The sequence below is a fragment of the Sapajus apella genome, unplaced genomic scaffold, assembly GCF_009761245.1.
Source record: "Sapajus apella isolate SASKATOON/1434 unplaced genomic scaffold, GSC_monkey_1.0 scaffold24, whole genome shotgun sequence".
NCBI classification, from domain to species: Eukaryota; Metazoa; Chordata; class Mammalia; order Primates; family Cebidae; genus Sapajus; species Sapajus apella.
Genome location: NW_022436964.1, coordinates 9291069 through 9308302, shown reverse-complemented (window position 1 = coordinate 9308302; position 17234 = coordinate 9291069). Strand labels below are relative to the sequence as shown.

Sequence of the window (17234 nt, the reverse complement as noted above, 5' to 3'; positions counted from 1 at the left end):
GTAGTTCTCCTTGAAGAGATCTTTTACATCCCTTGTTAGTTGTATTCCTAAGTATTTTATTCTCTTTATAGCAATTGTGAATGGGAATTTGCTCATGATTTGGCTCTCTATGTGTCTGTTATTGGTGTATAGGAATGTTTGTAATTTTTGCACATTGTTTTGTATCCTGAGGCTTTGCTGAAGTTGCTTATCATCTTAAGGAGATTTTCAGCTGAGGTGATGGGGTCTTCTAAATATACAATCAGGTCATCTGCAGATAGAGACAATTTGACTTCCTCTTTTCCTAATTTAATACCATTTATTTCCTTTCCGTGCCTGATTGTTCTGGCTAGAACTTCCAGTACTGTGTTGAATAGGAATGGTGAGAGAGGGCACCTTGTCTCATGCCAGTTTTCAAAGGGAATGCTTCCAGTTTTTCCCCATTCCGTATGATATTGGCTGTGGGTTTGTTGTAGATAGTTTTATTATTTTGAGCTACAGTCCATCAATACCTAGTTTATTGAGAGTTGTTTTTTTTCCCATTTATTTATTTTATTGCATTTTAGGTTTTGGGGTACATGTGAAGAACATGCAAAATCGTTGCATAGGTACACACGTGGCAGTGTGATTTGCTGCCTTCCTCCCCATCACCTACATCTGGCATTTCCAGAAGGTTACCCACCAGATGTCAGCCAGAGCTTTCCTGTGTGAAGTGACTCCAGATATATCAGAGTTAGGGAGCCGCTTGAGTAGGCAATCTCCCTTGTTAGAGCTCAAGTGCTGTGCTATGAGCTTTGTTGCTCCCTTCAGAGCTGCTGGGCAGGGATGTTTAAGTCTGCTGTGGTGGAATTCACAACTGCTCCTTTTCCGAGGTGCTCTGTCTTAGGAAGGTGTGGCTTTATTTATAAGTTCCTGACAGGCTGCTGCCTTTTCTCAGAGATGCTCTGCACAGCAAAGAGGGATTCTATCACAATCTGCCTGCAGAGGTATTGTTGAGCTGCTGTGGGCTCCCCCAGCTGCTGTATAAACTCTTTTGTGCTTTCATTTACACAGGTAAGGTTCACTTTTTTATGCTTTCATTTACACAGGTAACCCCCTGCCTCAGTAATGGCAGACGCCTCTCCCCTCATGGCACCTGACTGTCCAGGGTTGAGATCAATCTGCTGTCCTGGCTGACAAAATCCCAAGCCAGTGGGATTGTGGGATTCAGTTTGCTGGTATCCGTGGAGGAGGGACTTAACGGAGCCAGATCACCTGGCTCCCCATGTTCAGCCCCCTTTCTCTCAAGTGTATGGGTGACTCTGTCTTGCAGGCACTCCAGGCACCAGTCAAAACGGCTGCTCAGATTTGTGCTGGGAACTCACAGTGCTGGCTGAATTGGCCACCCAGATTTCTCTAGAAATGCATGGCGCCTGTCGGCAAGTGGGGATCTCCTGGTCTGTGGGCTGCAAGGACTTTAGGAGAAGCACAGCATCAGAACCAGAGCTTTGAAGTGGCCAGAAGTCCCTGATGGCCTCCGCTGGGTAGGAGGGAGTGCCCTCCGGCCTGTTGCGCTTCCTGGGTGAGGCAGCGCCCCACCCTGCCTCAGTTTGCTCTCTTTGGGCTACACCCACTGTCCAACCAGTCCCATTGAGATGAACCTGGTACCTGGGTTGGAAATGTGAAGATCACTCGCCTTTTGCATTGCTCTTGCTGAGAACCGCACTCTGGAGCTGTTCCTTTTTGGCCATGTTGGCAGAAGTCCCCTAAAATGCTGGGGGCTCAACTACCATTTCACATCTCTTCACATTCCAAGGTTCTTTTCCTTGCTCCAGATAGGTGATCAGGTCTGGCTTAGAGGCAGCAATACCCAGGAAGACCAGGTTTCTGTAGTTCTCTAACATCACATTCCTATATAAATTCTACTCTGCAGTGTCCAGGCATTGCCACTCCTCCAGACAGAATTCTGTGGCCACATCCCTAAATGTCAACACTCCCATTTCTAGTCTTCAAGGGGGCCCTAGTGTCTTAGCTGTGGATCTCCAGTACCAGAAGGTCACAGGACCACAGAGACTGGACCTCTATGAGAAAAGGGCATGGAACAGCGAAGATGAGACCCTGAACTCCAGCTGCAGCAAGAGGCAAAGCCCCAAAGCTTCCCCTTTAACCGCAGTATATATAAGACAAGAAGTGTTACCAGGTTATGGTGACTTGATTTGTTGTTAATGGAGCCTTCTCTTTTATTTGATATTCTTTAAGTTTATATAGACCAGAAAAGATTTGTGGATGAATGGAAAGGAATTGCCTTTGCTTTGTCAAATGGGAAAAGAGCAATTGTACTCAGACTCAATCTTAGTGACTGCAATCTTAGGCAAGAATATATATGGGAGTTGGCCTAAAACTGAGTATCTAAATCTGTGCCTATACAATCCTTAGAAAATCTTGATGTGGCTCAATATGAGGACCACCAGCCTTATCCACTTTACTCTTGCAGCATTTGGATTCAGCTAATAGTCCTCCATGTAGCTTTTGCTGTTTGTATTGGATGTGACATGCAGGGGTACTCCTCACTTATTAACTTATCCAAAGTTTCCCTTGCAAAATCGCCATTCCAGAGGACTTCTTGAAGTTTTGATCCTAGAAATGACAGTGAGCAGCTGCGGGTTTCAGACTTGACGTAATCTTAGTCTTCACAGATCTCACAGACCTTCACAGCCCCAGTTGTCTCTGCTGTGGTACAGTAAAGGGCAGGGCCATTTAAACTCCTTTGGTTGCACTGACTTCCTGATTTGGGTGAGAACTGAAAAACTGCCCATTGTGCAGTGCCAGGACACTTCCTGTGTAGCACAATTAACAAACCCTCTGTTGGGGTCACTGCCACGTCTTAACTACGTTATGCTCACTATTTTGTGGGCTTCAGTTACAAATTCAGAAAACATTATTTTTTAAAATGTTAGTATAACTGATTTTAATTATTTTGAATCTTATCATAATTTTCAACCTATCAGAATTTTGTTAATGAACATGAAATATTTCATTTGAAAATGTTTATTTTAAAAAGAGTATTTAACATCATTTATACTCATTCATTCAGCAAATAGTTCCTAAGTAGTTCTGTGCCAGATTCTCATGGTGATGCGGATACAAAGATGAAAATAAAAACAGAATTGTAAACAATAGAAGAGGAGAACAGATTAGTGGTTGCCAGGGGACAAAGATGAGGTGGGGTGGGGGTGGGGGTGGGGGAGTGCCACCCTAAGTGTGTAGCACAAGGGAATTCCTTTGTGGTAACAGAAGAATCCTGTATCCAACGGTAGACGTAAAACAGAGGTTGGCAAACTTTTTCTGTAAAGGGCCAGATGGTAAATATTTTAAGCAAGTTGTGCTTGGAGAAACAATTAACTTTAGCAAGAGGTTTGTTTGTCTTATAGGTAGTTCACCATGAAAAATTTGGAGGCCTTTTACAACTACAGACAGAACCTCTAAATCTACCCTTCTAAGACAGAACTGGGAGTCCTGTACTAGAGCAAAGGAGTCCCTGGGGACTAGGAGGGAAGAGAAAGAGGGGGAGACCAGGAAGAAGGGAGTCTGCTGCATCTTGGACTGACACAATAGGAAAAACAAAGATCTGTATTAAAGTTGGCAAACTGTGGCCTGTGGGGCAAATCTGGCCCACTTTTTGCTTTTGTAAATAAAGTTTTATTGGAGCACAGCCACATTTATTCATTTATGTGTTATCAGTGGTTGTATTAGCATCACATCAGCAGACTTAAGTAGTTGTATCTGAGACCAAATGGTCCACAAAGCCTAAATACTTACTATTGGCTCCTTAAGAAAAAGTTTGCTGACCCTCATTTTACACAGACTTTGGACTCTGGCTTTCTTTCTGTCATTGTGCTGAGAAGCTCTCTCGGGTGTCAGAAGCACAACAGAAGACTTATATTGAGATCATTCGTGCACCAGAGTTGTCTGTATCTGTTAACAAAATTTTATGTAAATACATAAAATAAGAAATGTAAAAACTAATCAATGTGATCCTATTGAAAATAGTAAGTTGCAGAGAAGTAAATGTGATCTAAAGCCATTTTATAAAATATAAATGATTTTTTATATTTATAAAACAAAATATACATTTTTGTATACTTACAGAAGAGAAGCCATTGATACGGGTGAGATTATAGGTCTGTGGGGATAGAGGGTGTTCCAAGGAGCCATGTGTTGGAGTAAGGAGGGAAGAGGCTGAGGAGACTATTGTTATACAATCTAAGCCCAGTGAGGAAGTGAAATTATTTGTTGAGTTTGTAGACCTGGGGACAAGTAATGAAAACTAAATTTTAAAGTTGCAGATATGAGATACAAAAATATTTTGAAGTATCAGGTAGTTGTCGACAATATTGAACCTTAGTAAAATTTGACAATGTCATTTAATATTTAATTTCTGAAATAAGAGGATGGATGATTATTCATTTTTGTTTTGTTTTAATGAATTGAGTTGCATTCCAAGACAATGGGCACATTTAAGCAGTAACTTCTTCTCTTAACAAAATTGTTCTCCTCAATACTTGTCTAAGCAGTTTCTTGCAATGCCCTTAACAGATTATGGCTAAAGTCAAGAGAATTGTTTCTTAAACCATGATTGACTTTTATGTGTGTTGCATTCATTTTTGTTGTCAATCTTAGCTTAGCAAGCCTTTTTTTTAATCTATAAGGAAACCTTGTTCTACTTTTTTAATTGACCTGTGAGATTGGCATTGGCTCAAAATTAGTTACTACACTAGTGCTATAAGCCAAAATTCAACTGGTTACCTCAATTGCAGGTATCACCAACGGGGAGCTCACCTTGTAACAGCTACATATTTGACCATGTCCCCTTACAACCTTGCCACGTTTCCATGGCAATGAACTAAGAGAATGAAAGTACTGAACGGATAAGTAACATATAGAGAAAGCAAAGATTCTTTAAGGAAAGGGTAGTAATTTTACATCTAGATAAATTTCTTTTTCTTTTCTCTTTTTTTGAGACGGAATCTTAATCTGTTGCCCAGGCTGGAGTACAGTGTCACGATCTTAAGTCACTGCAACCTCTGCCTCCCAGGTTCAAGTAATCCTCCTGCCTCAGCCTCTCAAGTAGCTGAGATCACTCCTAGCTAATTTTTGTGTATTTTTAGTAGAGACGGAATTTCACCATGTTGGCCAGGCTGACCTCAAACTCCTGACCTCAAGTGATATACCTGCCTTGGCCTCCCAAAATGCTGGAATTACAGGCATGAGCCACGCACCCAACCAATATATTTCTTTTTTCTTTTTGTTGTTTAACACATACTTTTGCTCTGTTACCCAGGCTGGAGTGCAGTGCCACAATCTCTCCTCACTGCAATCTCCGCCACCCAGGTTCAAGTGATTCTCCTGCCTCAGGTTTCCAAGTAGCTGGGCTTACAGGTGCACATCACCATGCCCAGCTAATTTTTGTATTTTTAGTAGAGACCAGACTTCACCATGTTGGCCAGGCTAGTCTCAAACTCCTGACCTTGTGATCCACCTGCCTCAGCTTCCCAAAATGCTGGTATTACAGGCGTGAGCCACCATGCCCAACCCAGATAGATTTCTTAATGTTAAATAATAATGATTTTTAAAATATATTTTCAGTCATACACCAATACAACTTTAAGATTAGTAAACTGTGAACTTTAGTAATACATACAGTCAAGTCTATATATGTCAATCATTTAGAATTTCTTATACTTTAAAGAGAGACTGGCTGAAATTTAATATCGTACTATGCATGAGGAAACATAGAAGAGAAAGAAAATTTATTGGCCAATAAATTAGAAAGTCTTCTCAACTTACGTAACTTAAGGCCAAACAATTTTCTGAATTTCAGTTTCCTTATTTCCTTATTCAGCAACAACTGAAAGACAAATTTCTCGTTCTTCAAATGTGTAAGGGCCAATATTTGTGGAAGCACTGTACAAATGTCAAGCTTTACAGAGAGACATTTCTTGACTATCTATAGTGATTATACTGAGGGATGTTCAAGATAGAGCCATACCACAGAAAATTGCATACTTAAGCCCAGTTGGCTGTGGTGTAGTATCCTTTGTATAAATTGGCAGGTTCAATTTGCTAACACTTTGTTAAGGAATGTTGTGTTTATGTTCATTTGGGATGTTGATCTGTTTTACTTTTCTTTTTTTTTTTTGTCTGGTTTGGGTATCAGGATGATTACGGACTCATCAAATAAATTTTGAAAGGTTCCCTTCCCTTCTAAAAAAAAAAAGAAAGGAAAGAAAATTGCATACTATTATTTTCCAAAACACAGAAGCAAAAAATATCAGAGCCAGAAGCTATATTTGAGATCATATGTTTTTCTCTTGTTTGAAAATATTTCTCCACTATATGTTTCCAAGACAGCGCTCAGCCCTGATTTTCCTCCTACCACTCTAACCACGCCTTCCCAGGCCCCTTGCCCACACATCCTCCCTAACAGGCCTTTCCCTAAGCTCTCTCTCGGCTACCTCCCTAGCTTCCATCTCCAACTTCATGCACGTATCCTCTAAGATTTTTATCTCGGGCCAGGCGCGGTGGCTCAAGCCTGTAATCCCAGCACTTTGGGAGGCCGAGGCGGGCGGATCACGAGGTCAAGAGATCGAGGCCATCCTGGTCAACACGGTGAAACCCCGTCTCTACTAAAACTACAAAAAGAAATTAGCTGGGCATGGTGGCACGTGCCTGTAATCCCAGCTACTCAGGAGGCTGAGGCAGGAGAATTGCCTGAACCCAGGAGACGGAGGTTGCGGTGAGCCGAGATTGCGCCATTGCACTCCAGCCTGGGTAACAAGAGCAAAACTCCGTCTCAAAAAAAAAAAAAAAAAAAAAGATTTTTATCTCAATTCCACACCTCTCTCTAGCCCCAACCCAACAACCCAATTGCCTGCTTAACACTTCTATTGAACAGTTCAAATGCAGTTCATGTAAAATCTCTTCAAACCTCACCTCATGTTTTTCTTCCCCCTTTGTCTTTCGAACTCAGTCCTCTTCCATGTTCTTATCTCAACGCATCTTAAAGTTCATGGACCCAGATGAACAAATCAGAACCTTGGAAATTGTCCTTGTCATTCCTCTCTCTATTTCCTCCCATTGTCAAGAAAACACTTTAATCCTATAGGTTTTGTGTTTAAAAAATTATCTTCTCTTCATCTCTATGCAAGCCTAGATAACTCTCATCTTTCAGTTGAACTATTTTAAGAACCCTCTAACTCTTCACTTGTTCTGCATTTAACCTGTCTTTCCACTGCATCCTAAATCTACGATTCTCATGTCAACTTCCTTATGAAAATCCTCCAATGGTCCCTTAGGCTAAAGATGAACAACCAGCCCACCAGGTTCTATGTGATCTGCCCCACCTACCTGTCTAGCCCTACAGTATTTCCTTTTCTCCCCAACATTATGCACTTCAACCATCTGGCCTTCTTTCTGTTCCTGCAAAATGTCATGTTCTTTCTTGTCTACAGATCTTTGAACAGACTCTCCTTTTGTCTGGTACCATCATCTCCTCATGAATTCCCTCAGAAAACTCTTATTTATCCAGAAGATGCAGAGCAAATGAAATGCAAGTTTTCCTGAAGCTGCCAATGAGGTCACGTTCTCTTCTGTGTGCTCAACTTTTCCTTCAGAGTGTTTATCACTAATTGTATTATATTTTCAGTGTGTGTGTGTTTGTATGATTTCTGTCACTGCTTAATATGTGTCTATGCTTACTGGACTGTAGACATTACCTATAATCATGTCTGTTTGCTTAGTCCAGTGTGGGCATAATGCCTGGCACTCAAAAATTATTTCTTAATGAAAGAACGTTAGTTCATAATGGAGCCAAACGTCACAGGCCATCTTTCTGACTGGTGACAATTCCATTTCTGGTTGCACTGTATCAGCATGGCAAGATATTACACTTTGGAACAACTCTATTAATTAGAGTGTTTTAAAGTATTGAAATCCATTTCCCCAATTTTAACTGAATATTTGTGGGTTTTCCCAGAAGAATAGGAATAAACAAGCTTACTTTTTCTTCCTTACAATTCCCCCTGAATATTTGAAAATCTGTAGTATGAATCATTTTTTAGAGATCCCCATTAATTCTCATTGATTTACTGATATGATTCCAGGATCTTCTATTACTCTGATAAGTCTCATCTCTACAGTGGTTAGGAGAAAAGGCTCCAGAGCCAGAGTCATGGTTCAACCTTGGTGCTCCGTTAACTAACTTGAGAAACCTTGGCAGATCTCACATCTTACTGTTTTCATTTTCTCATCTGTAGGATAAAAATAATTATAGTATCTACCACACACAACTGCTATAAGGAATAAATAAGTTATGTGCAAATATCTTAGAATGGTGCCTGGCATTGAGTAAGCATCCTTCAGAAACAGAAGAATAATAATATCTAAACATGACAGGGCACGGTGGCTCATGCCTGTAATCCCAGCACTTTGACAGGCTGAGGCAGATGAATCACCCAAGGTCAGGAACTCGAGACTAGCCTGGCCAACATGGTGAAACCTCGTCTCTACTAAAAATACAAAAATTAGCTAGGTATGGTGGTGCATGCCTGTAATTCCGGCTACTCAGGAGGCTGAGACACGAGAGTTGCTTGAACCTGGGAGGCGGAGGCTGCAATGAGCTGAGATTATGCCACTGCACTCCAGCCTGGGCAACAGAGCAAGACTCTGTCTCAAAAAAAAAAAAAAAAATATATACACACACACACACACACACACACACACACACACACACACACATATACACACACACACACATATATAGGAGTTGTTATGATTATTGTTATGTAACTGAATTAGAGTTCAATTGGGGAAGCAGATATGAGTTACAGAATAAGGATATTAATAGAAGAATTACAAAATTATAGGAGGAGCTAGGGAAGCAAAGGTCTAAAAGGAGCAGTTGGGATATTAGGTGAGTCACCAGTACATTTGAGAGGCCCAAATCACCCACCTGCCAAAAGGAGTGCTGCAAAGCAAGATGTATTAGAAATACCTACGTGAAAAATGGTGGATCAGTGTTCTAGCATCTGGGGATGGGCTGGAGGCCACCACTGGTCCATAGTCAGGAAGAAGAGAGGGATGTAAATACAGAACAAGGATACCTGTCATTGCTGTCTGTCACTGCTTCTACCACCATCATCTTCAGAGAGCAAGGGCTGCTGCCTGAATTCTACTATACAAATCTCAAAAAGACAAAAAAAAAAAAATCTGCCCCCAGCTGTAGAATACAAGCAGGACACAACAGCACAGCAAGGTGGGGCTCCTGCAGCCCACACTCTGCAAGTGGAACTTCTTCTAGATTCTAATGAAGCATCTTCTTCCAATCTTCCATGACTTTTTGGTCATAGCACTGTTGTTTCTTATTGAATTTTCTGACATTGAAAAATCCCACAGACTTCTTCATACATACTACTATTAAAACAGATCTCTCAGGCCCACTATTTATATCTCTGATTTTGTTTTTTTAAATAATTTACCCTCATTTCAATTTCAGCATGTCAATTGGCAGTTATGCTTTCATGTGTTCTAGTTGAAGTCATTTCATCTCTTGATGCTGAGGTGCAAATATTAGCTAGCCCTCCTTTATTCATTTCATATGCAAACTAATGTACATGTATTGAGGGATGCAGAGGAAAGACCCTGAATAGGACAGATCTCTATAGCATTTCTCAAATGCTCCATGGAACATTAATTCACTAGATGCTCACAACAAATGTATACAACATTTCCGTCTCCCTCTTTATACTTCACTAAATAACTGTGGGAAATAGTAGATTCAGCAAAATCTACAGATTGCTGCTGAACATCCCAGAAACTCCATTCAGTGTCTGCGTGTGTGTGTGTGTGTGTGTGTGTGTGTGTGTGTGTGTGTGTGTGTGTAAAGCTACCAACTCACCTGCTTTCTTTCCCTTATTCTAGGGAACTAAGATTTTGTATACCAAACACTGTATTGTGACCCTGGCATTTCCATTAACAGCTATGCACAATGTTGAAACTTCTCCCTCACCCTGACCAAACACATCCACATTTACCTCTGGCCCAGATTGCCAGCCAGAAGGTCTTGTTTGGGACCCAGCTAGTTCACCCCAACTAACCTCCATAATTCTAAATCTCAGGGAGAAAATACTGGAAGTAGGAGTAAGGGGCTAGTATTTATTATTTTCTTCTCAGAAGAACCTCAAACTTCTTATGTAAATTAGGCCATCTCTGCCTAGGACCAGCTTTGCATACAAAGGAGTGGCAGCATTAATCAAGTCAAAAAAAGGTTCTTAATACTGTTATTTATAAAACTAAATGGCCACTTAAGTGTTTCTTTGCTGAATAAGGTCTGTCCCTGTAGCCTGCCGTCTCCACCCTTAAGACAAAGGAGAGGCTGGGATTTTCATCATCTCCTTAAGTCCTATTTAATCTTTGCTTTGACCGGTGCCTGATTAGTTACTTCCTAGGATTTTAAGAAGCTTTAAGTGAAAGAACCTATGTAAAGTATTTAGCGTGGTTTGTGGAATGGAATGCATGCTACATAAATGGAAGCTATTTTTATGACCAAGTGTTTTAATCTCCCTAATTACCTTTAAGGACCCTAAGGATAGGGGAAAAAGTCACATGTTTCTTTTTATCTCCCTAGTAATTAGCACAATGTCTGGCTCATAGTTGGCTTAACAAATATACATTGAAGAAATGAAGATGGTTATTTCACTTTTCTTTTTCCCTTGTCCCTGTGCTCCTTGAATCCCATTTGGATAATGTAATAATTACCATTGGTAGCAGACATTTACTGTCTTCAATCCAAGTTCGTCTGAAAACCTCTAAAGTATGCAGGGGAAGCAGTTTGAAAAGTCCTCATAATTATGTCTGCTATCTTGGAAGACCAATTCCAGGACTCAGTCAGACACCTGCTTACAGAACAGCCTCTTTCTCTACATTGTCACATAAACAAAGTTGGTCCCTTGATTATGTTTCAATTAATTCTATAAATCTCGAGTTCAATTTCAACATCCTCCACATGTGGCTGGTACTGTGCCAAGCTTCTTCTGCTCACTATTCGCTGATAGTGGCAATCAGGGATTCATCCAAAGTGTTACCTGCTAGCAGAAGATGTTGTAGTCCAACCTGGAAGCGAATAGCATGCGATGTCCAGCTCTACTCTCATGCAGAAAGTAGAAAATGGGGCTAACAGATATTCAGGCCTCCACAAAGCAGAAGAGAAGGTTGATTCTGTGGCAGAGGTCAGGGCTAGAAAACTCTCCTTAACCTTCACAATCAGCGCTGTCCAATAGAAATCTTTACAATTTAAAAATGTTCTATTTGTCCTGTCCAAAATGTTCACATGTGACTATTGAGCATTAGAAATGTGACTTTTGACTCTGAGGAACTGAATTTTGTGTTTAGTATTAATGAACTTTAATTTATATTTAAATAACCACGTGAGGCTGGTGGCCACCATATTAGACAGTGTGACCTTAAGCCATGGGATAGACTCCTTCAAGGAAAAGCTGAACAAAGTAGTCCATGGCTCCCATACAACGATCTCAGTTTCTCAATCTGAAAAGTGCAAATTATAAAACTAATCTGCTATGTCACATGATTATTATGAAGATCAAATGAGACTACAAATGTGAGCATACACAGTGATGAAAAAATCAGTGTGACAATGGTCATCACAGTGATGACAATGCAAGGCATTGTCATACAGTAAGCTATATTATATATATATAATATATGTGTGTGTGTGTGTGTGTGTGTGTATACACACGTACTTATAGACATGTTATATATTCAAACTTTCACAGGAAGAGAGGGCAAAAATATGGCTACCATTCTACCAGTCTCTGTTCCCAAAAGATGACTTCTTGCTTCCCGAAAGCCTTTTTTAAATTAACCCTCAACTGAGGGATGAGAAGTGTAAGCACAGGTTCTTCCAAAATGGCGCTTCACAGCATGTCCTTAGCAAGGGAGTTGGCCCCATATCTGAAGTTCTCTGACCATAAGATGAGAGGTAGTTAGTGCCCTATCATCAGACTTGGGATCTGATTGCCAGTTTCTGAGAAAAAGGGAATAACCCTTTGAACACCTCACACCACGTGTTACATGAGGAAAGTGTTATGGACTAAATGACCGTGTCCCCCACACATTTAGATGTTGAATCCCTAACCACAATGTGATGGCATTTCAAGATGGGGCCTTTGGAAGGTAAGTAGGGTTAGATGAGGTCATGGGGATAGGACTTGCATGATGGGATTAGTGCCCTTATAAGAAGAGACATAGGAGTGCATTCTCTTTCTCTGCACGCACACAAAGATGTCATGTGAGCACACAGCAAGATGGTGGCTGCCTACAAACCAGAAGGAGAGCCCTCACCAGGACCCTAATTCACCAGAACCTTGATCTTAGACTTTCCAGCCTCTAAAACTGAAAAAAATAAGTTCTGTCGTCTAAACCACCCAGTCTGTGGTATTTTGTTATGGTAATCTGAGCTAAGATATCTTCACATCCCCATTTCCCACTTTTCCTGTTTCTAAGAGTTAGTGACTGTCACCAGTATCTCCTTCTGTACTGTATCAGAAATAGATTTTCCTTGCAAGCTTCTTAGCCAAAGGAATTTCAAGAATATTCAACCAAATGGCTTCTTAAGGTCCTAAAGACATTTGTCAGCAGGGTGCAGTGGCTCACACCTGTAATCCCAAAACTCTTTGGGAAGATGAAGGAGGAGGACCAATTGAGCCTAAGAGTTGAAGTTTATAGTGAGCTATGATTGTTCCATTGCCTGGGTGACAGAAAGAGACCTTGTCTCTTAGGAAAAAAAAAAAAGACACTCTTCACCCTTTCTGCTGAGGTCAAACTATTAAATAAATGCTAAGTCTTAAAAATAATGTGATTAGTTTATGACTTTTGCTGTAACAAATTACCACAAATTTAGCAGCTTAAAAAACACATTTCTTAGAGGTCAGAAGTCTGAAATAAGTTTTAATAGAACTAAAATCAGGCTCGGTTCCTTCTGAAGGCTTCAGGGGAGAATTTACTTCTTGACTCTTCCAACCTCTAAAGGCTGCCAGCATTTCTTAGCTTTCCTTGTCATTCCGGGGCTTGCTGCATACCTGGCTCATCCAGGATAATCTCCCCATCACAAGATCATTAACTTACTCACATCTGCAAAATCTCTGTACCATATAAGGCAACATTCGCAGATTCTAGGGATTAGGTCCTAGCTATCTCTGGGGGCCATTATTTAGCCTGCCACAAATAATAGCACCACAAAAATGTCACCTATTTTATTGGTGCTATGCATAATTCCTAACTTTTATTCAGTGTTACAATTGCTGATCTGTTTTTTTATATGCTGTTGAGAAGGTAGTAATTCAACAAAATTTGGAACTGGTGAAATGGACAGTTTTCAGGGAAAATGATATTTTCCAGGAATAATCTAATTTCCTCATGCACTGTAGGTTTAATTTTTCAACAACAAGGCAAGGTGGTAAAAACTGCCTTTCTCTTGTGAAATGCATCCAGTTATCCTCATTTGTGGGTGAAATGACTTTTTGTTAATAAAAAGCACAAATTACTTTAATAAATTGGATAATTTTGCAAGCTCTGAAATGCCACACCATTTGAGATATTTTAGATATTCATACGAGAAAAAAATCAAATTGGCTCAAGGCAATTTGATAGATGAAGAAATGGGACCCAAAAGGTATAAGATCATGAAAGATTCCTACGTTTGATCTTTTAGAGATATACAAGATGGCAGAGTGTGTAATTACAGAGGTGAGCAGATTGCTTTGCTATTTCGCTTGGAGACATTGCCTCCCATATATGCCCTCACACACCCCACCATAGAGCCTCACACCGGTCTCAGTTGTGCCAAGTCCACACGCAGGAAGAAGTGGGCAGGCTTCAGACATACTGAGGAGGGTAGAAGGAAGGGCAGCCTCTCCAGGTCCCAGCCATCATCCTCAGTTAAATGAGGACTTCACACATTAGAATCCTCCTTTTAAAGATAAGATCAGAGAAGCCTTTCTCGGCAATGGGCCCAGGCCACATAGCTAGTTCGTGGCAATGCCAACAAGAGCAGAGCCACAGACTGTCTCCTAAGTTAGGGTCTCGCAGAGGCTGTCTCCATTTCTCAAGGCTCATGGTTTACTAATAAATGAAGATCTCCAAAAGTAGAATCACAGAAACTGTGGGATGTCCTACATGTTGACATTAAAGTAATGGTTTAACATTTTAAAGTATAATAAGATTCTTCTACTCTCAATATAGTTATAGGATTTATTAGATGTATATCATATATCACATATATGTAAAGTCATAGTTTGCTTGAGGCACTGTGGTCTGGGAAAGAGATACAAATTTAAAATGATCATCATCTCCTAGCAATATTGTCATTGTGTCTCTTTGGCAGTGTGCATAAACTTGGGTGTTGTCAAAACTCCACTATGTGCCACGAGAAGCCACAAGTATAACCATGAGCCTATAAGATTTTTTGAAAAACTAATTACACAGTACACAGAAAAAAAAAGGCTTCATGAGAAACACATCAAGCTGTTACCATGGGTGATCTTCATAAAGAGAAATTAGGATTGAGGAGGGGAAAAGTATACATGTTGACTCCTATCTTCAAATCCCTCGAATTTCTTTTTTACAATAAATGTGATCCTAGATCATTACATAAAATTTTTAATGCAAGTTTCCTGACTGGAAACATCTTATCCAATGTGTAGTTAAATGTATTACCAGTTGTGGTGGCTCACACCTGTAATCCCAGCACTTTTAGAGGCCAAGGAGGGTGGATTGCTTAAGCTCAGGAGTTCGAGACAGGCTTGGGCAACATGGTGAAAGCATATCTCTACCAAAAATACAAAAAATTAGCCAGGTGTGGTGACAGGCGCCTGCGGTACCAGCGAGTCAGAAGTCTGAAGCAGGAAGATAGCTTGAGCCTTGGAGGCAGAGGTTTCAGTGAGCCAAGATCACACTATTGTACTCCAGCCTGGGTAACAGAGCAAGACCCTGTCTCAAAAAGACAAAAAAGGAGAACTTACGTCTTCTTATAAAGAAATCATTCAGAAAACTGATCCATTGAATATAGCAGGGAAGGAAATAGGAGGTCATCACTGAAGCATGCATAATAAAAAGCAATGCATGAAACATACTCCATTGTTGCAAAGATTCAATACATGAAATTAAGTTGGGAAAGTCCATTTCTACCTTCTAATAAGTCGTGCCTTTCAAACAAATAAGTGAAAAGATTTGAGAATGTAATTTCCTAATAGTGTGGTGAAGTAGAGGCTGGGAGATAATTTGGAAGTCCTGAACCTTAGTACTGACCTTCCTGTTTACTAACTGACTCTGCTTAGTCAGTTCATCTGTGAATGGGAATATCACAATCCAATTGTAAGGCATACTGATTTACCTTCTAAAATCACTACAGTCAATTTAGATTGGACAACTTCCAGATCACAAACATCCTAATGCTGAAAAGCATGAGGTAGAGGAATCAGAAAGCCTGGGGGAGTGAGATGGGGGTGGAGGGGGGAGATGGATAGGCTCAACTGAGCTTTGTGAATTTATCTCCATGTTATCTCCCTGGCCTTCTTTACAGGTCTGCTAAAGGAAAATGAATAGGTAAGACACACTGCAAATTCTGAAGCATTCTGCAAATATGTTAAAGATTAATGTTGATCTTATTTCCCACTTGCTGTTGTGATATTTTCAAATTGTGTTATTCTCCATAGAGCTTTGTAACTTAGTGATATCGTTTTTTTGGAAAAAGATTTTGGAAAATTTTTGAAGACTTTTTTTTTTTTTTCTGAGACAGTGTCTCGCTTTATTGCCCAGGCTGGAGTACAATGGCATGATTATGGCTCAATGCAGCTTTGACTTCTGGGGCTCAAGCAATTCTCCCACCTCAGCCTCCCAAGTAGTTGGAACTACAGGTATACCACCAAGCCCAGCTAATTTCTGTATTTTTTTGTAGAGGCAAAGTTTCACCATGTTGTCCAGGCTGGTCTGGAGCTCCTGAGCTCAGCAATGCACTTGCCTTGGCCTCCCAAAGTGCTGGGATTACAGGCGTGAGCTATGGTGCCCAGCCTGAAGACATTATTTTTATCCCCAGATGTTTTGCTGTTATCCAGTGCAGCAAGAAAACAGTACAGTGGGTAAAAGAATACAGCATTGGAGCCAAAAGCCCCAGGTTCAAACCTTAGTTTTGTCAGGTTAGCTGTTTCTAGGCAGCTTAGTGACACTGTCAAGATTAAATGAGACAATAAGTGTAAAATTTAGCAGGTGCCTGGAGAATGTTTGTTTTCTTCCCTGCTTAAGAATTTGATATCACGCACTCACATGCACACGCACGATTTAGAAAGCTTCATGAGCAATCACAGAAAAGCAAAACATGCATCCTGACTGGCTGCACATCCTGACTGGCTCTGCCTTCCCACGCAGCACGTGATGTGCTGAATTGAAGGCTCAAGAATGATGACGAACAGGAGCTACTCTGGAAAACAGCATTTGCAGCTTCCAACACAAATTTTTTGCTTTTAGACAAAGCACTGTATTTTCTTGAGTTTAATCATGCATAATTATGACTCTCTTCTAAATTCAATAACCAAATACTGACTTCATTGTTTTAGAAGAACAAAGCTATACATCTCAATGCAGAAACTCAGAAAGATTTTTAAAAGAAGTAGAAATAAAAATTTATTTAAAAAGGAATTGAGAGCTTGTCCTTCTTCCTATTCCAAACCGCATTAGACAAGGTTTGGTAATTGAGGAGTGAAGGAGCACAGTAGGCATCACCAGCCAGTACATTCCCTCCCAAATCTCTTCATCTTGCAGAAGGAACAGATGTTCAAAGTGGTCTAGAGAGTGTAAGAAAACCGAGAAAATAAGGCTGGGAGACCTGGGCCCTGCGCATTGACATATTATGCTACCATGGGCCACAATTTGCTCATCTAGTCATGACTGTTAATGGGTCTCCAGTTTATAAATTCAAAGTTACATAGATCCTGTATCTCACTTCCCACTTTGAAAACTTCTTTGGTAGTGCTTTCTCACACCTTCCTTCGATTACACCCAAGGCTGTCTTATACTGTGGTTCAAGCTTTGGCTTTGGAAGGTTTACCATCTGAGAGACCTTGGAAAATTATGCAATCCCTCCTATCTTTAATTTTGTCACCTCTAAAACAGCAGGAATAATACTATAGAATTCACAGAGGTTTGAT

At 40.4% G+C, this 17234-nt stretch overlaps 1 pseudogene; it reads right to left on the bottom strand.

Moving 5' to 3' along the window:
* Window positions 1–1752: 1752 nt before the first annotated feature.
* On the bottom strand, window positions 1753–2184 carry LOC116559701 (annotated as a pseudogene).
* Window positions 2185–17234: the final 15050 nt, after the last annotated feature.